Genomic DNA, 27,826 nt, shown 5'->3' with positions numbered 1-27,826 from the left:
CTCTTGAATGGTACAGTTTTAATTGTTTTTTTTTATTGAGCATAGTTTAGTTTCATTAGCTTAGGATAGTATTTTCTTGTTTTATTAATGAGTCATTTAATTAATACGGGTCATGTAACAACTCTTTGAAGTGTGATTTAAGTGCGATTGATTGTCACAATTGGTGACGAAGGCGCTCACACGTTGGCTTCTGCAGCATTTTGACTATGCGTGTTTGAACGTGTGCCAATTATGTGGATGTTAACGAAATTTATTATTATAAAAACTATAAAATCTGATTAATTTGAATAAATATATTTTTGCACATGCATTTAAACATTATAATATAATCAAACAGATCATAACACAAAAAGTAAGTCTTTTGAAATCTTCTTTCTTGAGATCTTCTAGATGCAATAATCGAGAACAATTCATCCAGTAAAATGAAATAATTTTTGGCTTAGAAATACTAGTAACATTTTATTTCAATTTGTGAAGATATACTTATTTTTAATTTCTAACGTTTACAAAAAATTAATAATCGTTAGTCGTATGATATCTTTCAATTCACTATAGTGCAACTAACACAATTTGGCATCTTTTGTATTTCCATGTTGTTTCAATGCATTTCGTATATTTTTTATTAATTTTATAAGCTCTTATTTATTTTTTGATATTGTTAAATTGTTTTTTTTATTTTCATGGTCTTTTTTATTGTTTTTGTATATTTTTTGAAAAATGATCCCAATGTTGCATCTATAGTTTTCGTGATGTTTATTGCTATTCGATAAGTTATTTATAATCATTTTTCATAATCCACTAATTGTGCAGTTTTTAATAATAATTCTATAATATTTATTCTATATTCAGTATAACTTTGTTTTTTTTTCTTTATTTATTGTTTCGTACAGTATATATCTATTAAAAAGTGCCTTATCGAATGTATATAAGAAAAGTTTTCTATATATTTTCATATATTTTCATATATTATCTCATAATACGAAAAGAAATCAGCGATTAATTTCAATCATGCTTTTATTATATTCAGTAACATATTTTGGTTTCAAAATACGATTGAATTGAGTTTATTCTTGCCTACAATCAGTAATTTCAAAAGTTTTGTACTTCGTAGAAATGGCATAAACGTTTCATTTATTTTCCCATTTCAATTATATTTTCCCGTTTTTAATTTTGTACCAACAAAATCTCGGTATATTGGTTTTATTAGAACGCATAATTCCAGTGGCATGTGTTTTACTTTTAATTATTGTTAAAAACAGTTTAGGCAACGCATATTATTTTTCAACATATAAAATAATTTATTGAAAATAACAATAATTTGACGCTGATTCATATCATTTATAAATTATTATGCCAAATCTTTGTAGGTTAGATTATATTGTTTATATGGAATAAGTCTCTTAAAATACATTAATGATTTATTAATAGTGACATCCATGTGTATACATTTTTGAATTTATGAATAAACAAATTTATTATAACTTTTATTTTATGTAATCAGTCTGTATTGTCAACTGTATCATTATTTGTTAAATGCAAAAATCTAGTAATTTGTAAAAATCTTATAAATAATCTTTCCGAATATTGGATATTTCGTAATGGCTCTTTCAGAGCAGTCATTTGAATTTTTATTTTTACCTTTTTTTTTATCTTAATTATTATTATACATAATATAATTTTATTTCATCACAATTTACAGGAACATCAGTCGCGTTATAATTTTGCTTATTTTGCTTAAAATCAAAAATGAAAAATTAATTTTTATCAAATCTTCTACCTATCGATATATTGCACTAAAGCATTTCAAACAGAAATGCAGCTGATCAATACAACCTGGGAAGTATATGGCTTTTTGTCTGAATTTTAGCACTCTTTGTTCTAAAATTTGCAAAATTTTTTTGCTAACATTGTAAAATTTTCACACCGAGTATGTTAGTCCTACCTTCTTTTACATTTCATGGTTTACTCCTCTTCGGATAGAAATATTTGATGGCTCTAATAATTCTACATCATAACACTCTGTGAGATGCATTGACAGTTTTATTCTAAAGTCAGAGATTTTTATTTTTCTTTTTTCGTTGTCAGTTTATATATTTGTAGCTGATGTATTTAATATCAATTCGACAGATAATTTTATATACCGCATGAGAGTTTTTCTGTGTGGTGTAGAATATCCTATCATCTGATCGGACAAATCACATCACATTTTCCTACATTGTAATCTAATACTACAGTTAGTTTTTCACGTGTGTAATTATTTTTGCATACAGTTACTGTTTTCGCCAAATGTTTTGTGGAAGTTATTAAAATATTCTTTTCAATTCTATACAAATTATTAAAATATCCATAAAATATTCCATGTAAGATAATCCCTTTCTTATTTCCCATTGCAATCAACTTGTCTCATTTTAATTTTTTTAGTTTAACTTCTTATTATATTCTTTTTCGGTTTTTCCTTATAGTTTCTACCAAATGAGTGTTACAAGCAATTTATTTTTCGGCTAAATTAATATTGGTATACCAATTGTCTGCATAAATTATGTGGTCTTTATGGGGTATATTATTACACATGCTCTTTAGAATACTTGTTAGTATTAAATATGGTGCGTTTGATTTTTTTTCAGAATATATTTGAAATTGGTATGTATATCTTGGACTATAAAATAATTAAAATAGTTTAATACCGTATTTATGGCGCTTCTGTTTTAAAAATTATTTAAGAATTATGCATACTCAAAATGGCATTAATGATTCATTAATACATACATCAACTACTTCATCGAGATCGTAATATTTAGAAAAATTTTGATTCGATACATCTCCAAGTCTGCTTATCTTATGTAGCCTTCTGGTTATGTTTAATTTTGTTTGCTATCTGGTTATTATTAATTTTATGCCAAAAATCTCGATGTAATTCTAGATCTTTGATTTATTACTTTTTCCTTGACTCAAATACATTGATCTGATGATTGATGACTAGTACCTTTTTTATTATCGGTAGACTCTGGATGTTTATGCACGATAAATATGTAAGTAGCATATTGTTATGTCGCACGACGAAAACCTATTAAAAAAAAACAAAATAACGTATTGGAAATATCTGTGAAAATAAAATTAAAATTAAAACATTATTTAGCTTTGAGGGAGACACGGGGATCCACCTTTATAATCATATTTATTTCGACATTGCAAACATATGTTAAGGACGGGAGGTATACATTCTATTAAGCACAATAATTCATAGGCTAGACTTATTATATGTACACAAAATATTGTAAAGAATGTAAACATAAGAGACAGTTTTACCTGAGTATTAAACGCACGGAGCATATAGATCTTACAGGAAAGACATAATCTCTAAAAACGCACGTGTCCTTAATACATAGGTACATGGGACGGTCCGGTTCCAAACAATAACGCAGATAGGAAACGAAACAATACCTGAGAATTTTTTAGACTCTCCTTAAAAATTCTGAAGTGTTTAAGTTAATATAATCACATGATCTAGAATATTCAAGAAAAACATCCATCCTCAGAAATCTTTCTCGACCTTCCCTCCCGACAATCATTACTCACGACCTGCCAAGGCCCTACCCGCCCAGCCTCGGTGTATGCAGTGCTCCCCACTTACATCACAGAATCCACCCTACCACCTCAGATTTGGGACAGTGGTGGACCAGTGAGAACGCAGCAATACGTATACAACCCCGATTGTATTCGTAGCGGTTCCTTTCATCGCGCATGTCTCTAACTCAGGAGCTAGTATTCGCGACGCAGTCGACAAATTCAACGCGACAGTGCAATTTGTTCATCCTCTACCGCACAGGCAGAAATCCTATTAATCCGCTTACCCATCCTCATTGCTCTCAGTGAGTAACTTCCCCACGAGCAACTTTGTTGTTTCGGTGAGGACGAAACACACGGGCATTTTCCCCAAGCAAATTGTCGTTTCGGTGAGGAGACCCCGCACGGACGACAATTTATTCTCTTTCTCTCCTTACCTACTACTAATTAACCGCTCTTTCCGAGCGTCTTTCTACCTTTATGCCTAAAGTATATCGTGGTGGCAGGAAGTACCAATTGCGTCGCTTAATAAAGGAATTCTATCACGAAACGAAAAATTACAACGACGCACTGGATGTCGAGTCCATGGAAGAGAAGGAAGGGAACTTCCACCTGATCTTTACTTAAGAATTATGCAGAAGGTGGATTCCACCACTGGACCTTCCAGTCTTGGTTCCTAGGACTCCGAGGTATTTGAAGATAAAGCTTCAGCATCGTCTGAAATCATTCTCCCAAGAGGTAAGAGAGTGTTTGCAACGTCGTTTTAACACTCTGGTGTCGATCTCGAGTCAAAAGAACTGCCCAGGCAGGTAACGGCCGAAAAGGTACAAGATCTCGTGAAAGCCGGAGCTCTATAGAAAATTAGTTTTGTTAAGGGTCGTGCCTAGTGAGACGTAACATGTCAGAAATAAAAATTGGTGACAGTGGTGGGATTACGAAAAGAAACAGAATGTCGAACGAAAAGCAATCGCAATCGAAATCCACCGGCAAAATGGAAACGCGAAGCGGTGTCAGACGCGTTAACGAGAACGATTACGAGGAAGTAAGCCGTAGGCTCCGACAAAAAGAAATACATATTCTAGAGCGCGAGAAAGCTCTACGCGAACGTGAAGAACTAACTAAGAAACGATACAATTAAATCGGATTTCACCTCGTTCTAATCTTCATTGCGGGAAATATTAACCGCACAGCGACAGGTAGATGATACGCGGAGCGGCTCACGCCGTTGCGAAGCACGTGATTTATCAATACGCGCAGCCGTGGACGTTGTTCCGACCTAAGATGGGCGAAATATAACGATAAATAATTTTATTCGAGCATGCAAACGCGCTCCTGAATTAACACCGCCAAATAGTGAGGCAACGGTAACTCGTCTCATTATAAATAATCTCAGGGATTTAGCTTACATCCCCGTAGAAGATCGGGAAATAATTACGCTAGATGATCTATGCATAATGCTACCCAGGAGTTTCGGTTAAAATCGCACCTAACAACAGTATATGGCCGAATTAAGTAACATCTCTCATGGAACTCTGCGAACATATCTTGCAATACATAAGTAAAGTTAAAGATTTACAGCATGCAATTTACGAGGAAGAGACTCTTAAAGCTAACCAGTTATCGGAAGAGAAAATTAACGAGATAGAGGAATTTGCACTGGTAAGTTTCTGCGAAGGTCTGCCGCGAGATTAAACAAACAAACTACGTGTACGGACATATTCGACGCATACGAGAAACCACAGGAACATTATCTGACGATCAAGCAGGATCGGCTACGTCATCAAAGATATAAATAAACCAAATTTCTTAGGGATCGACCGTTAAACAGTAGTAGAATAGAAACTAGGGGTAGACAATCGCGAGAGATAGATTTCAAGCCGACGCCAAAATTTTGTGCGCACTGCAACAAGATCGATCACATGATAGAGATCATTAAGTATAAAGAATTTTTGATGTAATCAAAGTATGTTATAAAGTTCATATTTTATAAAATGTTTGTTAATTTAAAAACAGGATTGTAATATCATTAGAAATAATTGTTTTAGAGCAAGACATTTAGATTAGGATCTACGCGATTCATCCTCTACTCTTACTTGTGCGATTTTCATAAAAATATTTGTCATGCAGATTTCATATTTTGAAGAGTTGATTGAATTTCATCAAATGTTAATTCCTCAAATTCTTTTAAATAGAATATTTTGGATTGCTGCGATCATCAATGGCAAACTGACTTTAATACAATTCTAACAAAACATTTGTATGAAAATTATATTCTCTAACCTTCCACATATAGTATTATTAATTATAACATGATAAATGATTTTAATACTTTTTTATTATGACAATAATTAGACTACATAACATAATTTTTACGCAAGATTACACTATGCTTGATTTCGTATTATCGAATTGTTCAAAATGTCTTTTCATTAATCAATCAATTTTTATGTGTAATCTTATCTACGGTATGAACAATATACAAAGAAGAATAAACAAGATAGCATTTTTAACATTAGCAAGCTAAAAATTATTTAAAAAATACAATTTATATATAGGTGTCGATAAGGCTAATCAATATGCAAATTCATATTGTTTAATGAGAAAATCGTGTAATTGGCGGAGAAATTTTTTTTGGGGGGATTAGAGATATGCGCAACCTGTAGCTAATATAAGGTGTCAGTTAGAAGAGAAAACTAAACGCCTATGTCACATTTTATGTATGTCCGGAGATTGCGGGAACAACTTATAGGTAATTTTCGTGGTGGAGCATCTTTAATAGTTACAGCAGATCGAACAATAACAAAATAGACAATTATGTTTATTAAAACTGTTGTAGGTTCGAACATTACTATAACTCATAGGTACATTTTAAATTCAAAATCAAAAACGCATAAAAAAGAAAGTATATTTTTTAATTATTTTAACATTATTTTTCTATACTTTCGTAGATGAGCCATATGCAGAATGATGATGATTCCAAGCATGCCTGTATCGAATAGCATTATAAAAACAAATCCGTATATATTCAAGATGAATAATGTAAACACATGAGAAAATGGAAAGTTCATAATTCATACATTATTAAAGAAAGTTGTAGGCAAATATATTTAACTTTAAAAATTTCTCGAAAAAATTTAATTGACCTTTTGTTTAAATCATTTCAATTCTTTTATTTCAATTATTTCAGAGAAATAATTATGCGATCAAATAAGAATTCAATTAGCGTTAAATATGATTTTAATGGAAACAATATAAAAATTAAAATCTTAAGACAGTACGTTTTAAAGCAAAATATTATGAAATATAGATTATAAAATGCCTACGATACTAAAAATCAACTATCATTAAAAAAAACAATTTATCATCAATGGGTTTTAAAACTCCTAACCTGAGAAAATTTATTCAATTGTATGATTTAGTAATATTATTATCTAAATAGATTAATTTACATTTGTTTACATTTGTTATCCGTGATTGACAATAAACACCATCTTTTATTGTAATAATTATTGATTGACAATAAACACCATCTTTTATTGTAATAATTATTAATTAAGAAAAATAATAAAAGATATATAATTCTAATATGATACAAAGATTGTCACATGCTATTGTTAATGATGTTCCGACTTCTACTATTCGTATCCTCATAGATGAATACTCTATGTGCATGACGACATTAATTGATTAAGTTTTTCTTATTTCATTAAAGAATTTATTTCAGGTAAAAAAAAATGTACACCTTTTCGTTTTTCCAGTAGAATACTACCTGTTTAATGTAATAGTTTCCGCAGCTAAAAGGGAAGCATACTACTTTTCGTGACTAAAAGCAAATTGTACTTCTTTTTACGACGGTCTACTAAAACATCCTTTTCGCTGCCAAAAAGCACAACATACTTTTATTTGTTTGAATAAGTGAAAATAACCAAACACTGATGCATAGATAAAACTTATCAAAGATTTCGACACGATCTTTTTACAGAATTTACAGATCTTAAAATATTAAAAAATTAATACGAAAACATAAAGGAAAGAAAATAGCAGAAATGTCGGGAACATAAATTATATGTGAGGATATAGGAATTGAACCAGCTAATTATAGATATTAATTTTACAACTATTTACAAAGATATTTTAGGTACACAATAGGATTAGAATAGGAATACGGTGATGATGTAGTTTAATGTCAATATATAATCTTTCCCATGGATTTGTTGTTAAATATTTAATCTTTTTAAAAAATTATTCTAAGTTATGAAATAAAAGAAAATCGTACAGATGAAAATTAATTAAAAAATAATATAATAGTAATTTACCAGAATAATCAAAATTATTTACATGATTTAGTTGAAGAATCATAAGTAAATGTTTCTAGTAAACATTAAGTGTAATTCTTTTAAATGTATCAAAAATGTTTGGTCGTGAAAGTATATCAAACAGAATAAGTGTTGATGTGAGAGCTTTACTAAAAATTCCCAAATTCGAACAACTACTATTAAAAAGCAACAGTAATATAGGAAAAAGTAAGAGAATAGAAAAATCAAGTAAGTTGGTAAAACCATCAATAAATAAAAGACCGAATGAAAATAAAGAAAATAATACAATTTCTTACACTGCTTCTCTAGAAAAAGATTATCTATCGATACATCACTGGATTATAATTGATACGGCTTAATTTCGTATTATCTATTTGAAATTCTAGCACTAAATTCCGAAGCTTTGTCCAAATCATTATTTACATTACATCACATAGAGGATAGAATATCATTTTTTCTAGTTTTTATGATTCTTAAAATGTTCCTGATAAACAGGAGGGATGTATGGTAGTAAACACATGATATCTTTATGTTTTTCTTCCGTTACAGATCTAGGGGTGGTGTATAATGAAAGTAATTTAATATTTTCGTATATTTTTGGTTTTCCTCTTTTAGGTGAAAGATCCATAACGTGGAATTTAGAATTATCTAAAAAAGTTTTATAGAACATTTTATAAGGTTCATTTTTCAAGAATCTCATCCATTGAATTTTCAGCCAAGAGACAGATTCGCCCAAGGTATTTTTTACTCTTCTTGTTATTAATTCTTTTAATGTCTTCGTTGAAATAAAATCCGGCTGCGACATTCGTCTTATCGAAAATGGCTTTCTCCTTCTACACTTTTCTATCAATTCATAATAATGCTCAGGGTTCTATAAGTAAGTTGCTTTTTTACCAGCTTACTATGTAATTCAGAAACGCGTCGAAGAGGGCCACGCGCCATTTTCAAGTTATGTTTATATGTAATTTCTTCAAATTTTTGACAATTTTTGATTTTACAAAGATTTAATGCAAGTAATAGTTGCTTGTAATATACCGTGAAGTTCTTTAAATAACCATACATGGAAAAATTTTCTTGCAAAATACATAGATTATTCGGTTCCGGACGAATCTACATTATGCAAAAATTAGATGATTGCTATAATTCAAGTATTGAGGCCATTAGAGAAGATATAGGAGAATATTACATATAGATTTCTGTAAACGAAACGACTAATGCAATAGGGCAATAGATTGCAAATTTAATAGTAGCATAGCTTTGTGAGGATAAAACGACAAAATTACATTTATTATGTTCTAAAATAATAGAAGAAATAAATTATGCAACTATATTTCACTTTATAAATTCTTAAGAATTTTGTTACCAAGCGATAGTGAATTACGTATAATGGATACAGCATCATACATTGTATGGGGAAGAAGCAGGGAAGAAATTAAAATTATTTTGTACAAACATGATACATGTTACATATGTAGTGTATAGTCTACACAGGACAGCTGAGGATAGCTGAGTGCGATTCTGTTTTCCAGTCATTAATATATTAATATTATCTGTGAAGAAAATATTTTTAAAAACAATACTTCGTATTGAAGTATTCTATGAATGCATATACTTAAAAGTAACTTGAAATCGAATAAATGTACACTACGATCCTTAGATAATAATTAAAAAATTCAAGTTGAAAACGTCAAAACATATAGAAGAATAATAAAGATACTAAGAGAAAAAATGCAAAACATTATACCCATCAAAGAATATCAAAAGGTATAACGGTCATTCTTCGAATATAAGTTAATTTTTATAGATGAACGTCCCCAATTAACACCATCGAATATGGGAAAGATGCTTGTAATATATTATTATTCGAAATATAATATATCATAATAATTGCAAAATATATTATTAATACTTACATAACAAATATTTCCATATTTTTCGTACATATTTGCATATGTTTTGGTGGATAGATATCATATATTACATATTTATCGTGCATAAACATCCAGAGTCTACCGATAATAAAAAAGGTACTAGTCATCAATCATCAGATCAATGTATTTGAGTCAAGGAAAAAGTAATAAATCAAAGATCTAGAATTACATCGAGATTTTTGGCATAAAATTAATAATAACCAGATAGCAAACAAAATTAAACATAACCAGAAGGCTACATAAGATAAGCAGACTTGGAGATGTATCGAATCAAAATTTTTCTAAATATTACGATCTCGATGAAGTAGTTGATGTATGTATTAATGAATCATTAATGCCATTTTGAGTATGCATAATTCTTAAATAATTTTTAAAACAGAAGCGCCATAAATACGGTATTAAACTATTTTAATTATTTTATAGTCCAAGATATACATACCAATTTCAAATATATTCTGAAAAAAAATCAAACGCACCATATTTAATACTAACAAGTATTCTAAAGAGCATGTGTAATAATATACCCCATAAAGACCACATAATTTATGCAGACAATTGGTATACCAATATTAATTTAGCCGAAAAATAAATTGCTTGTAACACTCATTTGGTAGAAACTATAAGGAAAAACCGAAAAAGAATATAATAAGAAGTTAAACTAAAAAAATTAAAATGAGACAAGTTGATTGCAATGGGAAATAAGAAAGGGATTATCTTACATGGAATATTTTATGGATATTTTAATAATTTGTATAGAATTGAAAAGAATATTTTAATAACTTCCACAAAACATTTGGCGAAAACAGTAACTGTATGCAAAAATAATTACACACGTGAAAAACTAACTGTAGTATTAGATTACAATGTAGGAAAATGTGATGTGATTTGTCCGATCAGATGATAGGATATTCTACACCACACAGAAAAACTCTCATGCGGTATATAAAATTATCTGTCGAATTGATATTAAATACATCAGCTACAAATATATAAACTGACAACGAAAAAAGAAAAATAAAAATCTCTGACTTTAGAATAAAACTGTCAATGCATCTCACAGAGTGTTATGATGTAGAATTATTAGAGCCATCAAATATTTCTATCCGAAGAGGAGTAAACCATGAAATGTAAAAGAAGGTAGGACTAACATACTCGGTGTGAAAATTTTACAATGTTAGCAAAAAAATTTTGCAAATTTTAGAACAAAGAGTGCTAAAATTCAGACAAAAAGCCATATACTTCCCAGGTTGTATTGATCAGCTGCATTTCTGTTTGAAATGCTTTAGTGCAATATATCGATAGGTAGAAGATTTGATAAAAATTAATTTTTCATTTTTGATTTTAAGCAAAATAAGCAAAATTATAACGCGACTGATGTTCCTGTAAATTGTGATGAAATAAAATTATATTATGTATAATAATAATTAAGATAAAAAAAAAGGTAAAAATAAAAATTCAAATGACTGCTCTGAAAGAGCCATTACGAAATATCCAATATTCGGAAAGATTATTTATAAGATTTTTACAAATTACTAGATTTTTGCATTTAACAAATAATGATACAGTTGACAATACAGACTGATTACATAAAATAAAAGTTATAATAAATTTGTTTATTCATAAATTCAAAAATGTATACACATGGATGTCACTATTAATAAATCATTAATGTATTTTAAGAGACTTATTCCATATAAACAATATAATCTAACCTACAAAGATTTGGCATAATAATTTATAAATGATATGAATCAGCGTCAAATTATTGTTATTTTCAATAAATTATTTTATATGTTGAAAAATAATATGCGTTGCCTAAACTGTTTTTAACAATAATTAAAAGTAAAACACATGCCACTGGAATTATGCGTTCTAATAAAACCAATATACCGAGATTTTGTTGGTACAAAATTAAAAACGGGAAAATATAATTGAAATGGGAAAATAAATGAAACGTTTATGCCATTTCTACGAAGTACAAAACTTTTGAAATTACTGATTGTAGGCAAGAATAAACTCAATTCAATCGTATTTTGAAACCAAAATATGTTACTGAATATAATAAAAGCATGATTGAAATTAATCGCTGATTTCTTTTCGTATTATGAGATAATATATGAAAATATATGAAAATATATAGAAAACTTTTCTTATATACATTCGATAAGGCACTTTTTAATAGATATATACTGTACGAAACAATAAATAAAGAAAAAAAAACAAAGTTATACTGAATATAGAATAAATATTATAGAATTATTATTAAAAACTGCACAATTAGTGGATTATGAAAAATGATTATAAATAACTTATCGAATAGCAATAAACATCACGAAAACTATAGATGCAACATTGGGATCATTTTTCAAAAAATATACAAAAACAATAAAAAAGACCATGAAAATAAAAAAAACAATTTAACAATATCAAAAAATAAATAAGAGCTTATAAAATTAATAAAAAATATACGAAATGCATTGAAACAACATGGAAATACAAAAGATGCCAAATTGTGTTAGTTGCACTATAGTGAATTGAAAGATATCATACGACTAACGATTATTAATTTTTTGTAAACGTTAGAAATTAAAAATAAGTATATCTTCACAAATTGAAATAAAATGTTACTAGTATTTCTAAGCCAAAAATTATTTCATTTTACTGGATGAATTGTTCTCGATTATTGCATCTAGAAGATCTCAAGAAAGAAGATTTCAAAAGACTTACTTTTTGTGTTATGATCTGTTTGATTATATTATAATGTTTAAATGCATGTGCAAAAATATATTTATTCAAATTAATCAGATTTTATAGTTTTTATAATAATAAATTTCGTTAACATCCACATAATTGGCACACGTTCAAACACGCATAGTCAAAATGCTGCAGAAGCCAACGTGTGAGCGCCTTCGTCACCAATTGTGACAATCAATCGCACTTAAATCACACTTCAAAGAGTTGTTACATGACCCGTATTAATTAAATGACTCATTAATAAAACAAGAAAATACTATCCTAAGCTAATGAAACTAAACTATGCTCAATAAAAAAAAACAATTAAAACTGTACCATTCAAGAGTAAATCCAAAAAGTTAATTATTAATGGCTATTCGTCAACAATTAATAGAAAAAATTACAACTAGTAATTCATATCAAGTCGAATCTTTCATCCTCGACATAATATATACAGAAGAGACTTAAATTTGTTCACTCGCCGAGTTGTAGCTCGAAATTTATGTAAGCTGTTCCGTAATAAGTCCAAAACGCAATAAATCGACGTAGATAGAAAATTAATTAGATTGAATTTGTAATACATTGACATAATGTCAATGCAAATCTGAAAAAGAATTAAACACAATTTTTATTAAATTTATTGTAATAAAAAAAAATGTAGAATTATATTAGCTATTAAATTTAAACATTTATTTACCAATATTCTTCTACAGAAGTGTAATAAGTCCTGGATCATCTTCCATGATGCACTGACTCAAATGAGCAATAATTATTTAATAATTAAAAGGCAAACAATGAATTTAATTCGCGAATATCTATTGCTTGTTTTATATATAAGTATCTACAGTATATCTGATTGTAGAGAAAAAGAAAAATAAAATTTTATACGAACAAATATTGATTCTATGACTGCTTTGGACCCAAATTATTCATACAGACATATTCATAAAAGTTTTTTAACATCATAAAACGCAAACAAATTTAAATTAACTGAAAAACATTAACAACAAATCTACTTCACAATTCTTTCATTATTTTATCGAAACAAAGATCGATTCATCTATGTCTGCACGAACAACTACAATCATAATCTGAAAATAAAAACAATATCAATATCATTGTACAATACAAAAAAATTGTTAAAAGTATAACGTCAAAAAATAAAAGATTACTCAAATTCTTACTAGCAAAAAGTAACAATGAAATAAACAAAAACATTGTAACGGTAACAAAAAGAATTAAAAAATAATGTCATCTACGAATCACAATATTATCTAAAAAATATTAATAATGTTCACGATGGTAATTATTTTATAATAAAAATACATAGCATAATTATTAATAATTATGATAATTATTAATTATTCTAAAATAAAATATAGTTAAATTTTCACTGGAATAATTAACACGCAAATACTTACGCAACAGAAGAATAGCCGAGAATGTTATTGCGTGTAGGTATCGTATCATTCTGAGTAGGAGAGGTCACCTATACCATGGTACATCATCCCAGGCACAAATCTCTCATAAAGTTGTACACGAAAACAAATTTCCGAGAACCATTAACAATAACATTTCTAATAATGTAATAGAAGATTTATTCGTATTTACGTTCTTTCATATATCAAAACAAACTTGACCTTTTTTTTTAACAGCACACTTAGCTTACCTCGACTACATAAGAAAAACAGCAAAATATAACACATGATCTTCACTGTGCTTTGTATTTCCAACTTCGTCGACTCATAGAATTTTATGTATTATACCTGTAAAATGTGTATGTATGTTACATACAATATGTAGCAGGCAGTATATGTAGTATGTATTATAACATAAACAATAATATAATATTCTTTTGGCAACAACACAAGCTCTTATAGAATGTCCTTTCTTTTCTTTCATATCCTAACATTTTCTTCTGATCTATTTACATATATTTATCCTTAATTTATATTATAAATAAGGTAGCATTCGATGTCTTATTTATGTATTATACCATGTGCTTGATATTAACAATTCCGGACGAAACAGGTCACTCGCTTGCTGATGAGACAAAGAAATGCCTTAATTTTGAGAATTCTACGTAATATATATGCGTATCTGTAATAAATGTATGAACATAGACATATTTATCCATGACGAGTCATACATACAACATATACGTACGATATGTGTAACGATATATGTACGCACATATATAGTATTAGTTTCATGTATAGTATCTATCAGAAATGTCAACACATGTATATATATATTACATATACGATATATTAAGTTCGTATATGTATGTACACAAATATATACGATTTAGATAAAAGTCGAATATAACACATAATAGGAATAATAATTGATAAATTATTATATTCCTTTTAACGAGTCATCAGTAGAAATGAACATGCGTGATCGGAACAGAATCGTATTTACAACTTTCAGACTCCACTTCAACGATCTGTCAGTAATCCGTCATCCATTTTATAAACCCGAGAATCGAAATTATCTAATAAAGACCCATTTTCGCTCCTGAATTTTACAACTGACTATTAATAGTAGTTTGAAAGCCAATAGCTGATGTCAATCGCATCTATCACGTGTTTAACAAGCGAATGTTTCGTTTATTTCTATTCGTTGAAAAGAGTACGGATTAAGTTATTTTAAGACAAGAGCAGCAAACATATCACGAAAATAAGGGCCAGAAATTCGAGAAAAAATATGACACAATAGCACGGCGATGGACATATGTAGATGGTAATTTTATTTTCGCTAACATTTCAGAAATGCAACACTTTTTTGATTTGCGAACACTATGTCGTAGATATCAAATGTTTAATGATCAATTATGTATATTGGACGAATTAGTAACTTAGAAAAAAAAACCTTTTTAACTATAATTACGAGATGATAAAACTTCGTCACCACATGCGGATCTCAATTGATCTCAGTGAAACCGGCAACAAGAACGACGAAGACCTATCTATGGAGCACCGCCTTTTATAGATTTTATACTAATGTACAAGCAAATAATAAATCGAATAATAGGTAAATTTATCTATGTAATAAATTTGAATATTTCGTGTAAATATTCTGAAAAAACAATATTTATCTCTATTATTCATTGTTACCTGTAAGGGTTTAATAATATAGTTATAATAGTATAATATAGTTAAAATATTATATAATTGAAAAAAATATTAGAATTCGGTATAATCAGAAAGTTAGGTATCATCAGAAGTGTTTAATCGGTTTCTAAAGGAAAGTGATGCTTTTCGTGAAGAACTAATAATTTTCAATAAATAACGGTGTCTCTAAAAGAATAATCAAAAAGAATAAAGACTTACACAAAACCTTTATTATACACAATGCATTTGTTCGACATTTAATTTTTTTACTGTGACCCTTTTTCTTTAATTTCATCCTCTACAAGTTAATTTCTTTTCCCTATATACAAACAGAACTATGTAAGTGAAAGTTATAATATTACTTCTACAACTATACTATTATATACATACAATTAATATTATATATATATACAATTATATTATTATATATATAATAAGTATAATATATATTTATTAAACATATGAAAATCTTTATATATAAAGTAAAAATTTCTTTTTTATTGATAAAATAAAATGAAATTTTCAATATATAGATGAGCGTTAAATATAATTTTAAAGTTATATAACATTGTAGAGAATTAATGGCAAAACATATGCAAAAAGAAAATTTTAATAAATTAATATGTCCTACCCAAAAAAAGTAACTAACCTATTTTCTTAGACCTGTATTTTTATACATATATATTTACCTGGTTTTACTATATATGAAAAGAAACCGAAAATGAAACATCTGTTCTTTGTTCAAGATTACATCAAGAAATTATTTCTTTTTTCTTCTACCATCTTCCTCGCCCTTACAACTGACAGTAACTGACAATCGCATTTTCTACACTTATTGTGGACCTTCAGAACTTAAATAAGCATAAACAGAAAATGAGAAGATCCAAAGGGCCCAACTAATTGGCCGCATACGCGCCCTAACATCACGTCTCGCACTCATCCGCGCACGTACACGTGTACGCGCGTGTTCTATTCAGTCGCCTTGCATGGTCTTTATTATATATATATATACACACACACATACAATAATTCATTTCTGCATACTTTTACATCTATAACGTATTACATAAAATATTCGTATTGTTACGCTATTAGTCTCAAATTCGAAGAAACATTGGATACTTAGAAAAAAAATCTTACAAAAAAGAAAAATGCCTTATATGCCGTTATAATAAATAAAATAAATTAAAAAATACTGTTATAACCATGTCTAAGAAAAAAATAAAATAAAAAAAGTTAAACGAAGTGATTGTTATAATAAATAATTTTGAAAAGAATGCAAAATTTAATTGACAAGAATTTGCCTTAGCGGACGAAGTTACATATATGCCTTCATTAATCACACGCCATATATATATATATATATGTACATATACACACTCATCATACATACACACATACACACACTATTATATACGTACGCGTACACAACGGTAAGAAAAAATTTCGTCTTGTCAACAAGAAATGATACAATGGCAACTCAAGATCGAATAGGACAAATTTTTTGAACGTTGTGAGGAAATTAAAATTGTTATTTACAATCTACGGTAAAGGAGAAAGATAAACCTAAAGGAGAAAGAAATCGGTAAAGCATCATTTATCGGCAATCGAAAGAGAAAATAAAATACATATTCTCATATAAGCTTTATGTAATGCTATCTAATACTATAAAACATTAACTATATGAATGAGTAAAGAATTAATATTATACACTAGCTAACTATTATATTCTATTCGAAATGATATTATAGAAATATTTTTAACAATAAAATGTTTAAAATTTTCAATTACACTTTATACTATAATCTGTTTATCAGAAATTGAAAACACATTATGTCATAATATTAAACTATTTTAATATATTACGAATCAGACATCTTATTACTAACCATCTTTTTTCACATAAAATATTTTTAAATCTCTAACATCGTCATATTAATATTTGTTTTCAACAAATATTTTGAAATTACATGCGTTTTTAATATAAATTGTACGTACTAAAATCTTTTTAAAGTATGATATTTAGTAAATAAACAAAACTCCACATAGCTTGCAAACATAGCGCATTTCACTACTTTTGCTTATAATGTAAATGATATATACATGGAGCAATATTTTAAACTTCGTAAGGAAAAACTTTATATCTTATTTTATTTTCAGTATCACGAATTTGAAATATTCTATATAAATTAAAAATATTACGATTAATCTGGCAAAATTTTTAATTATTAACTCTTATTACTAATCTACTAACTCATAATACCACTCTTGCTTAGTACGTAGAAAATGTGAGATATCTTGTCATTGGTCCATATTGCCTTAACAATTGACACATTAAAAACATTTTAATATATTATAATTATATTTGGTGTTATTTCAATCATTCTTATTTTATAATTTTCTTATGTGATTTCATAGATGAGATATTTTTATTGTCAAATTAGGAAGTTTTTACTCATCAATCAATCTATACACATACATCCTCAAAAATTCTGCATTTCTACAAGATTATTTATTTATATATATTTTTCTGTTAAAGAACACAAAGTTAATTTGTCATTTTACGTTAAAGAGTTATCCTATGATTATATAATATCAAAACATCTTCAAGAAGGTAATTTTCAAAATATAAAAATACGACTGTATAAGAAATCGCAGCGCACTAATATATGAAATTGATGTATAATTTTATAAAATATTCATCATTAATACGGAAAAATTAATGATTCTGAACGTGGCATAAAATTAAAAATGGAAAAAGATAGTATTTAAAAAAGAGAAGGATATAGGTTAATATGAAAATATGCGGCTATGGAAGAAATTGTTTTTCTTTTCTTACCAATGAAACGACTTTTCTGGTTTTGATATAAGGGCCACAGTATTGACCTTGCAATTTCATATCTTTTAACATTTCCTTATAGAAAATTTGAAACTTTACACTCAACAGTAGCATAAGTCGCAAAGTAACAAAATTCTAATTTATTTTCAAGTGAAATTCATGATGATATTTCAAAACAATATTAATTATTTATATAAAAGTACTAATTAGATTACTCTGTGCAATGGAATATTTTCTAAAACATTTACATACTTATATTAGAATCATAGGATATCTGGTCCAAAGACACATACATCTGTTGGGAAAGCTCACGTTTTCTCATGATAACGAACATAAATTTGTAACTTATATATTATATTTACATTTTATCATGTTTTTATTTATAATAAATAAAAATTATAGTAATGATAATAACGATCTACAATCTTAGAACACACATATGAAATATGTGGAACATATGATATGTAAACTTTAAGGTTCAAAACCTAATCTTTCCAGCTCAGACAAAACTCTATTTTGTAGATGATCAATAAAAAGCAATTATTTATGATTTTCATGCAACTGAAATTTTCCATAACAGCTTAACTTAACAACTTTGTTTATGATAATATATGATGATAGTGATATAAAAACAAAGAGTAGTAATATTTTGTTTTTTATAGTGAAATGTATATTAATACATTTATTGTCTTCAGAATTATTGGTATTTGTATTCAAATTTTGCAATTTCATTTAAAACACTCATAAATCTGTGTTTATTGTTTATTACGGTATGACCATCATTTACAACAAACGTAACCAATAATATAAAACATAATATACAATTTCCAACTCTTTATTTTGTTTCAACAGTATTATTTAACAAATAAATATATACATTGCTTTTGACTAAAAAAGGACTAGATTGAGAGAGAACATTTCAATTACAAGTTAATCTATCCTAGTGTGATTTTACATATGCTATAAGTAGCAATGCCTATTTTCGTTTGCCAAATACATGAACATGATCTACATTTACTATTAATTGACATGTACTTGAATCTAACTTACAAATTTTTACAATAATTAATAAATATTTTGTATAAAAATATTTTTCTTTTGATAAAAAAGCATTTTTAATAAAATAAATATACATTTTTTTAGTTTAAGGATAATCATTAAACATGGTTTTATAATGACCTACGTAATCCATGAGAACAGGCATAATTCTTGACCGATGAATAAGGTCGCATTTTAAAGACGAAGGATTAATATAGAACTTAATTTTTCCGAATTTTTAAAAAAGCTTTATTTTATTAAAAAAAAAAATCGTGTTAAAAAAAGTATTTTTTCAAGAATAGTTTATAAACAAATAAAAAGATTTTCCAACAATTCAACGAAGATTTATGGTAGATTCATGTTTAAAATAAGACCTCATTTATTAATATTGGTAAAAAATTACTCCTGTTTTCGTTGCTGAAGTAAATGATGTTTTCGACATTTTTCGCGATGAAAAAGTTTAATACTAGACATTTGCGACGGAAGAAAAGCTTGTATCTTCTCTACTGATCATTATATATACGATTGATTATAGTATGTTTTATCCGTGATATAGTTCGTTTATGTGCGTAAATAGTCAATGATCATCATTTCTAAATATTTCCAAACGTAAAGAACTGCGTTTCACAGAGAATCTACGGTAATTCATTCCATCATTTTAATAGGCTTTAGCCAATTGATTCTATGATAAAAATAAGGAAATATGTGTCCAATCGGTTATGTCAATGTATTCGAATTTCTAAAATATTGTTAAATTTTGGAAAAATTTATAATTACTTATAGATTTTATAGATTAAAAAGATAGAGATTCTATGAGCAATGTATAGCACATTGACAAGCATCTAGATTGATAATTAAAGAGGCTATAAATGATACGGTTATTTTTTTATTTTATCAATATAAACAAAACTAATGAATTAATTAACTCTTTTTTTGCTCATTTTATAATTTAGTACGGTGTTGCTGTTCAATCTCTTATATTTATTTTCTCCAATGATGGTTGAATTTCTGACGATGATATCTGCCGAATAGGACACAACAGAATAATTTTGTTCGATGACATGCGTATGAAGAATATATATATATATTATAGTAAACATATATATTATATATTATTTTTGAAAAAGATCAAAACACGAGTTCAGTTCCACATTACGTGATTTTTCTCCCAGTGCTATTTTGTTATGGTTCCCTCTGTAGGACTTGACTTCATATTATTACTATTACTATTACTATAATAATAATATGTAATATAATAATATAATAATAAGAATAGTAATAAGAAAAAATAGAAAAATATACTTATATTATATATATCATGATACATATGTTGACGGTGATTTATGGTAACAAAAAGAGTAAAAAGCGTCATTTTATGTGATGATTTTATGCGCGAACTCTCAACAAATCCTGTCCTTGATAATTTCAACTCATGACTACTACCCAATGATAGATAAGACTAACCCTTTGCACTCTAAGCAATTTTTAATAAGAGCTTTTAGCAATTCTAAGTTGTTTTTACAGTAAGCTATCAGCTACTTCAGGAGTATTTCACCAGATTGATTAGAATCAGCAGATGCCGAAATATCTCCCTATATGTATAAAAATACAAAGTTGTTTAAAGTTGCCGCTGCAGCGACGACAACGCAGTAGAAAAGAAAACAACATATCATGAAAAGTAGGTTTTCATTCGCTATCATTGTCTTACAACCTTATGGTCGTTATGTATTTGTTTCCATATTATTTCTTCACGATGACATTTAGTAGTTGAAAGGTTAAAAGATCATATGCGATATGTACGACGTAGAACGAGCCAGTTGCCAGACTGTTTTCACTTGAGCGTAGACGAAGTTGTGTTTATTTGGTTAAAATAATGATTAACCATTGTCACGGAAAAATCACAAAAAATGCCCAAAATGGCTAAGGTAAAATGATTATTATACATTAGTATATTTTATTTTATAATTATAAATTATAGCATACACAACTTATAATTGTAATATTTATTCACAATTAAAGTCTTTTTTAGGTGAAAAACAAAGCACTCGAGAAAATTTAAATCATGTTAAACCTGCAATAATGTTAAACCTATCTATAATTTTACATGGAGAACAATTCACTTGTAAGTATTCCCTTTTAGCCGCTTAAGCAGAAAATATAAGATCCCCATAAATTGGCTGACTATAAACATGGAAAATGAAATATCTATGACGACAATATGTATAAGAATCATATGGTTATAACGAATCGGATGAAATATGCCCGATGGGAAGAAAGTCACAAATAATACAGAGAGAAAGGTACTTTAAATACAAAAAATAGTACATTTTATAGTCTTAGTTGTATTAGAAATATTTCAAGGTTTTATATGTCCAATTTATTTTAAATCTGTATATGAACGTGCGCTAGATGTTGATCATAGAAACATTATATTATATTGAAATAGAATTGCACAATAAGTAAATAAATTATGCCAGAAATTTATTAGATCGTGCAGTTACAATTTTACCTAGAATAAATCAATTTTGATACAAATACACATATATTACGGAAGAAATGTTAGAAAATATTACTGGTAAGATTTGATATAAAATGAGAGATTATTTTTTATTATCTAACTTGATTTTATAGAGATTTATTATAGAAACACGTCAAGTTTTTGGGCGATGGATGGAATGGGAACCTGACTAACAGATATGGCAAACATATATTAAATTTGAATTACGATATAAAGAAATACAAAGAGCAAGGTAGAGATATATAATTATATAGGGAGATATATACTTTGTAATAAATGGAGGACGCAAAGTTTATAATAAATATACTATAAACTTTTTCGGAGATGAGACCTTAGATGAAAAGCTATTTATAGCATTTGCAAGATTTAAAGAATTACAGAGAGAAGTATTATTTTAAGATAACAATATATTCAGTTTCTCTGTTATAATAAGTATAATTTTAATATGTCTTTGATAGCATGATAGAGGAAGAATAATTTCTAAGTATGCTTTAGACAATACTTTAAAAGAAAGAACAAATGAAATACATAATGCATATATATAAATAATAAAGAAGTCAAGGAGAATCCTTCTAATGATGCTTGATTCGACTATCTGAGATTAGTAAAATCCGAAGAAAATCATAATGTTGGAAGAGCGTATGAACGAGCTATAGCAAATGTCCCTCCTACTAAAGAAATGAATATTTACTTTTTAACAATTCTGAAATCAAATTGAAGTTCCTTTCTATAAAATAAATTTTTTACAGGAGGAGCATGGAAACGATATATCTATTTGTAGATAAGTTATGCTTTGTACAAAGAAATTGATACGGAAGTTATAGGTAGATGTTGTCAAGTTTCAGGTACAGTTTATCTTATATAAAATTATTGTCATATATGTAGATATAAATTTATAATATTTTATTGTTACGTATAAACATAAAACTTTATAATATTTTTATTATTTTTCAGAACCTGTTTAGATCTTATTCCATATTAATATTTCACATTTTCTAAAATATGGCTATGTTGAAATACAACAAAAAAATTTGACTATAGTGAGAAAAACATTGGTATGCTATTATTATTACTATTTTTTTTTGTTTATAAGTACTAAATTATTGTATTTTTAAATATTTAATATCATTTATTTCAAGGTATGGTATTGAGTGTTTATCCCAAAGACAAATTGTACCGTGGTTACAATGATTTAGAGACACAATTTAGAAAATTTATTTCAAGCTTGATTTCATGGTGTGATTATATATATGTAAATAAAAAACTTAATTTATAAATCTTCTTACATTATAATACACGCGTTTGGATAGTTCATGCTAAATTTGAATTAGTTAATTCTCCATCGTGAGATGATGTTGATAATGTTACTTTAGCTCGTAGAATTTTTGAACGTGGAAATTATCCATTATTTGCAAACTGTGACAAAGAAAGGAGAATATTACTTTTGGGAGCTTGGAGAGATTTCGAAAATGAGAAGGGAGACAAACAGAGTTAGATTAAAATTATTATCAAAGTGCCTAGAAGAATTAAACGAAGAAGCCGAATTATTGAAGAAGATGAAGTATGTAATTTTGATAACATACATTAAATAGTAGAATAACATTAAATAGTTTTGGAGAAATTTAAATTAAGAAGAAGTATTCTTAATTTATATTAAAAATAACCTATATTAAATTGAAGATATTTGGAAGATATCCGGAAAAAGTATTCGACTTCGTTCGTATTCCCAGAAGACGAATTCCAAAGAGCAAATCTTAACTTGTTGGCATTAGCGAAAGCGTGGATAAAGCAAAAAATTTCTAGAGAAACTGATCAAAATGAAAAAATTAATAATTAGAATCGGATAATTAAAAATAATTTATATCTTTTATATTATTATTATATTTATATTCTGTAAATAGGCAATATAAGTATGGTGGAGAATTCTATATTTATCTTGATTTATTTATAAAATGTAAAAGGTATAAAATTTTGCTTTGATAGTTTCTTTTTGTATAAATATAGTTTATATTTTATAAATAATAAACAATTTTCTATAATTTATATTTAAAATCTTTATATCTAAAATTCTATATTATCACTTCTAATAACTTATATTTAAAAATGGTAATACAGGAGTTTTACAATATATTATATTGTAAATATTACGAAATTTTACAATATATATATTATAAAATAGGGAAGTTAATTAAAGATAGCATTATTTTATGCAAAGTATTCAAAGGCTATTAGAAAGGTAGTAATTTAAAATAGTTTTTTCCATTTAGAACTTACAACAAATTTTAACTATTATCACTCCGATTATTTAGTGCAATTAACGATCGGCAACTATCTTTAATATATGCTTGCTTATTAGGTTTGGAATATCTTACTTTAAATGCGACCATAACATGCAAGTAATAATCTTTAAATTATTTTAAAACAATCTTTATACATTTTCAAGAAATATGTAATTTTGATAATAATCAATAATCATATTTGATTTTGAAATTTTTTCTATGATTATAATTCGCTTATCTTTCCAAATTAGCAGCAAATAATTTTTTTCTTTTTTGTCATTAAAGTGAAATGGATGCGTTTAGAATAAAATAAAAAAAAAGATTAACTAAGATGCGAATAAAGATTATACGGAATTTAGAGACACATTTGAGTGGTCGAAATGTAAAGTTAATAAGGAATAAAATAGTCAGTGTAATGCCTGATAAAAACACTTGGAGTGGTAAGGGTTAAATTAAAATAAAGCAAATTATATTTGTGATATTGTAATATTTTTTACTTCATTTTAAAATATATTCAGGTGATACCATTATGTATAAAAAATAATAACGGTCAAGTGACCATCTTGGCTCTATATGATCACTCTATATTCTCTTAGTCTAATTTTCGATTACATTTTCGTACAAGTAGAATTCAGTTTCATCAATTACACGAGTGATATTGGCCTCTCATCATTAGTCAAGTGACTTACTGACCGAAAAATTCAAAGGATTCGTTATTTTGCGAAGTGATCACATTATTTGGTAACCAAGATCATGTAATTTGGCTATTTTTTACGAAGCTATATTAAATCTATGCCAACAAATTGCAAACGATTGACAAGTTAAGAGGTAATATTATTAAAAAAAAGAGCGATGAACAAAATGTTTGATGAAAGAGCAGGATCAAATTGAAAAAATCTTATTATAATACATTGACACAATATAAACTTAATCTATATAATATATATACGAGTCAATTCGATTAACTCCACTTTTTGAATGTTTTCAAATTTGTGTGTTAAACCTCTTGATGCAGTCCTCACTTTTTATATTCATAATAAATTTCTTTAATTTTCGTTATTTAATACTATTATTACTAAAATAAAAAATATTTTATTTTTAACGATTACTCTAAGACTTTTCTATCTTATTCACTTTATACGTTGTTATATGATAGCTACGTTTGCATTTATACATTTTACAATGTTTATTTAAATTTATACTTTAAAGAGAATTTTAAAAAGCAATTTATATTATTTTACCATATTTCTCCAGTTTTTGTTTTATGGAGTTAACCGATTTGGCAAGTGAGTAGTTCATATGTACAATAACCGCAAATAATAATGCACATATACTCAAAATTGTTCGTTTTATTGGCAAAGAACAAATAGGTTTATGTTAAATCTAGTCAACGTTATAGACAACAGCTTCAATTCAAATAATAATAATGATTCATACTTCATTAATTTTATCATATTGTTCTTCTAGTCAAAAATAATGCGTTATAATAATAAACTGGTGAAAATATTATTTAAAAGGAGCTGACTGATACACTTATCTACTTGCAAAAAGTATTGCAATTCTTCGTTTTCCCTCATATTGCTATTATTATCAAATACATATAATAATAATCTAGTTATTGCAATACATTACTTTCAACAAATTAATAGGTATATTTATTTTATATTGTAAAATATAAGTTTTCCTGCCGAAATTACGAATTTTCTGTTAGTTTTAAGACTATAGAATCAAATATATGTAGATGTACAACCAACGTTAATTTGATAATATACAATAAATACAAAAATATTTACAATATTATTACAAGATATATAAACAGATGTTTAAAAATTTACTTACAAAAAGATATTTACAAATATTCGTACGTTATGTGTTAATATATGTTCAGATCTTTATTTGATAATTTATGTGCTACATTCGAATTTATACTACTAATGAGTCACGTAATGTAAATTAATTTCCGTTGCAAAAATATTGTCTAATCATGCAAGTGGCCATAAACATGATACGATGCGTTAACAATATTTTCTCACAATATTTCCACGATATAAGACCACATCTTCTTAGCCCTATATGTCATTGTGATCTATTTGGTACAAGCAATTCTTCTTACTTCTCAGAAGCATTTACAAACAATTCAAATACTGTATCATGAAATAAAGAGAACAGATTTTTATGTATTGGTGTGAAAATTATTCTTGAAAAATTACCAGATAATGGCGAGAAACGATTGAACACAAAGATGTTTGTCCAATATCGTTCAAGATGTATGACTTCAGTGATAATGCGAAAAAAAGAACAAAAAGCGCATTAAGAAAATTGACATTTCTCCCGAATCATCGAATCGGTATGTACGTTTGTGTAATAAGTTCGGCGCGCAAAACTGATAATGAAACATCAATGTATGTTTCCTAATTTTTACAGAACAACTAGTATAAAACATTACGGAATATGTATTCCGTAAAAGAAACGAAACGTGCGATAAACGTTGTAGATAGATGTTGGGACTCTTTTCATCCTTGATAAAGGTTACGTGCATCATTTTTTGCATCTGCCTGAAACAATTCATTATAATAATAAACTGGTGATAATATTATTTGAGAAGAAATTACTAGATATATTTACATTATATTCCAAAAAGTATTGTAAATCTTCCTCCTTCGTTGATTTTTACATATTGTTCTCGCTGCCTAAAACAATGCGTTATAATAATAAACTGGTAATAACATTATTTAGAAGATAATATGTATATTTACATCATGTTGTAAAAAGTATTGCAGTTCTTCGTCTTTCTTTCACTTATCTGATCATATTGCTGTTTAAAACAATCCGTTATAATAATAAATTGGTGATAATATTTTTTATTGTAAATATCATTATGCGGATTCGATAGAAATAATAATGAATTTCTAAATATATACTATAATTAAATAGTTATAGTGTATATATATATATATATATATATATATATATATATATACACATATATATATATACAAGATATATATATATATATATATCTTAATTTTTTTATTTTAACTCGTTTTAATTAGGGTGAAGTGACAAACGGAAATATGTTTCTCTGTGAACAAAGAAACGACAATTCACGTTTATTGTTCACTCTGTTAAATTTTATATTTTACTCTCGTACTATCTCTCTCGTCTACGTTCTATTTCTTACTGCCAGTTTCTCTCCCCAAATCTTAACGGCTCGATTTGTAGGTAACAAAAGAATTTGTAGATAACAAAAACAAAGGAAGAACGGGCCATGAGACGCATGACAAATCTACCTGGAGAAAGTATACTTTCTTTACATCTCCCCCCCCCCCGGATAAAGTGTCTACAATTTTTAGTCCTCTTCTCCATCTTCTGATATCGGAAGTAGTTTCGTTATGTGGAAGAATCCGGTTTCTTGTTTCTGTTTCCCTGTTTTTATTTCGTATATAGACTCTGAAATTTTTTTTATTATTTGGAAAGGGCCAATTCTCAATT

The 27,826-nt window shown here is 27.4% G+C and overlaps 2 long non-coding RNA genes and 1 pseudogene across 2 annotated transcripts; 1 reads left to right on the top strand and 2 right to left on the bottom strand.

The window, feature by feature from the left end:
* Positions 1–12,890: 12,890 nt before the first annotated feature.
* On the bottom strand, positions 12,891–14,433 carry LOC124429736. Its single transcript, XR_006943538.1, has 4 exons — positions 14,214–14,433; positions 13,966–14,121; positions 13,242–13,635; positions 12,891–13,148 (listed from the first exon to the last, which is right to left on the bottom strand). It is a non-coding gene; the product is annotated as an uncharacterized LOC124429736 (long non-coding RNA).
* Positions 14,434–21,453: 7,020 nt separating this feature from the next.
* Positions 21,454–23,892, top strand: LOC124429783 (annotated as a pseudogene).
* Positions 23,893–24,550: 658 nt separating this feature from the next.
* LOC124429735 lies at positions 24,551–27,232 on the bottom strand. The gene is made up of 3 exons (XR_006943537.1): positions 27,091–27,232; positions 26,960–27,024; positions 24,551–26,889 (listed from the first exon to the last, which is right to left on the bottom strand). It is a non-coding gene; the product is annotated as an uncharacterized LOC124429735 (long non-coding RNA).
* Between the last annotated feature and the right edge of the window lie 594 nt (positions 27,233–27,826).

This window comes from Vespa crabro, chromosome 16 (genome assembly GCF_910589235.1).
Source record: "Vespa crabro chromosome 16, iyVesCrab1.2, whole genome shotgun sequence".
Lineage (NCBI taxonomy): Eukaryota > Metazoa > Arthropoda > Insecta > Hymenoptera > Vespidae > Vespa > Vespa crabro.
This window is presented reverse-complemented; position numbering and strand designations above follow the sequence as displayed.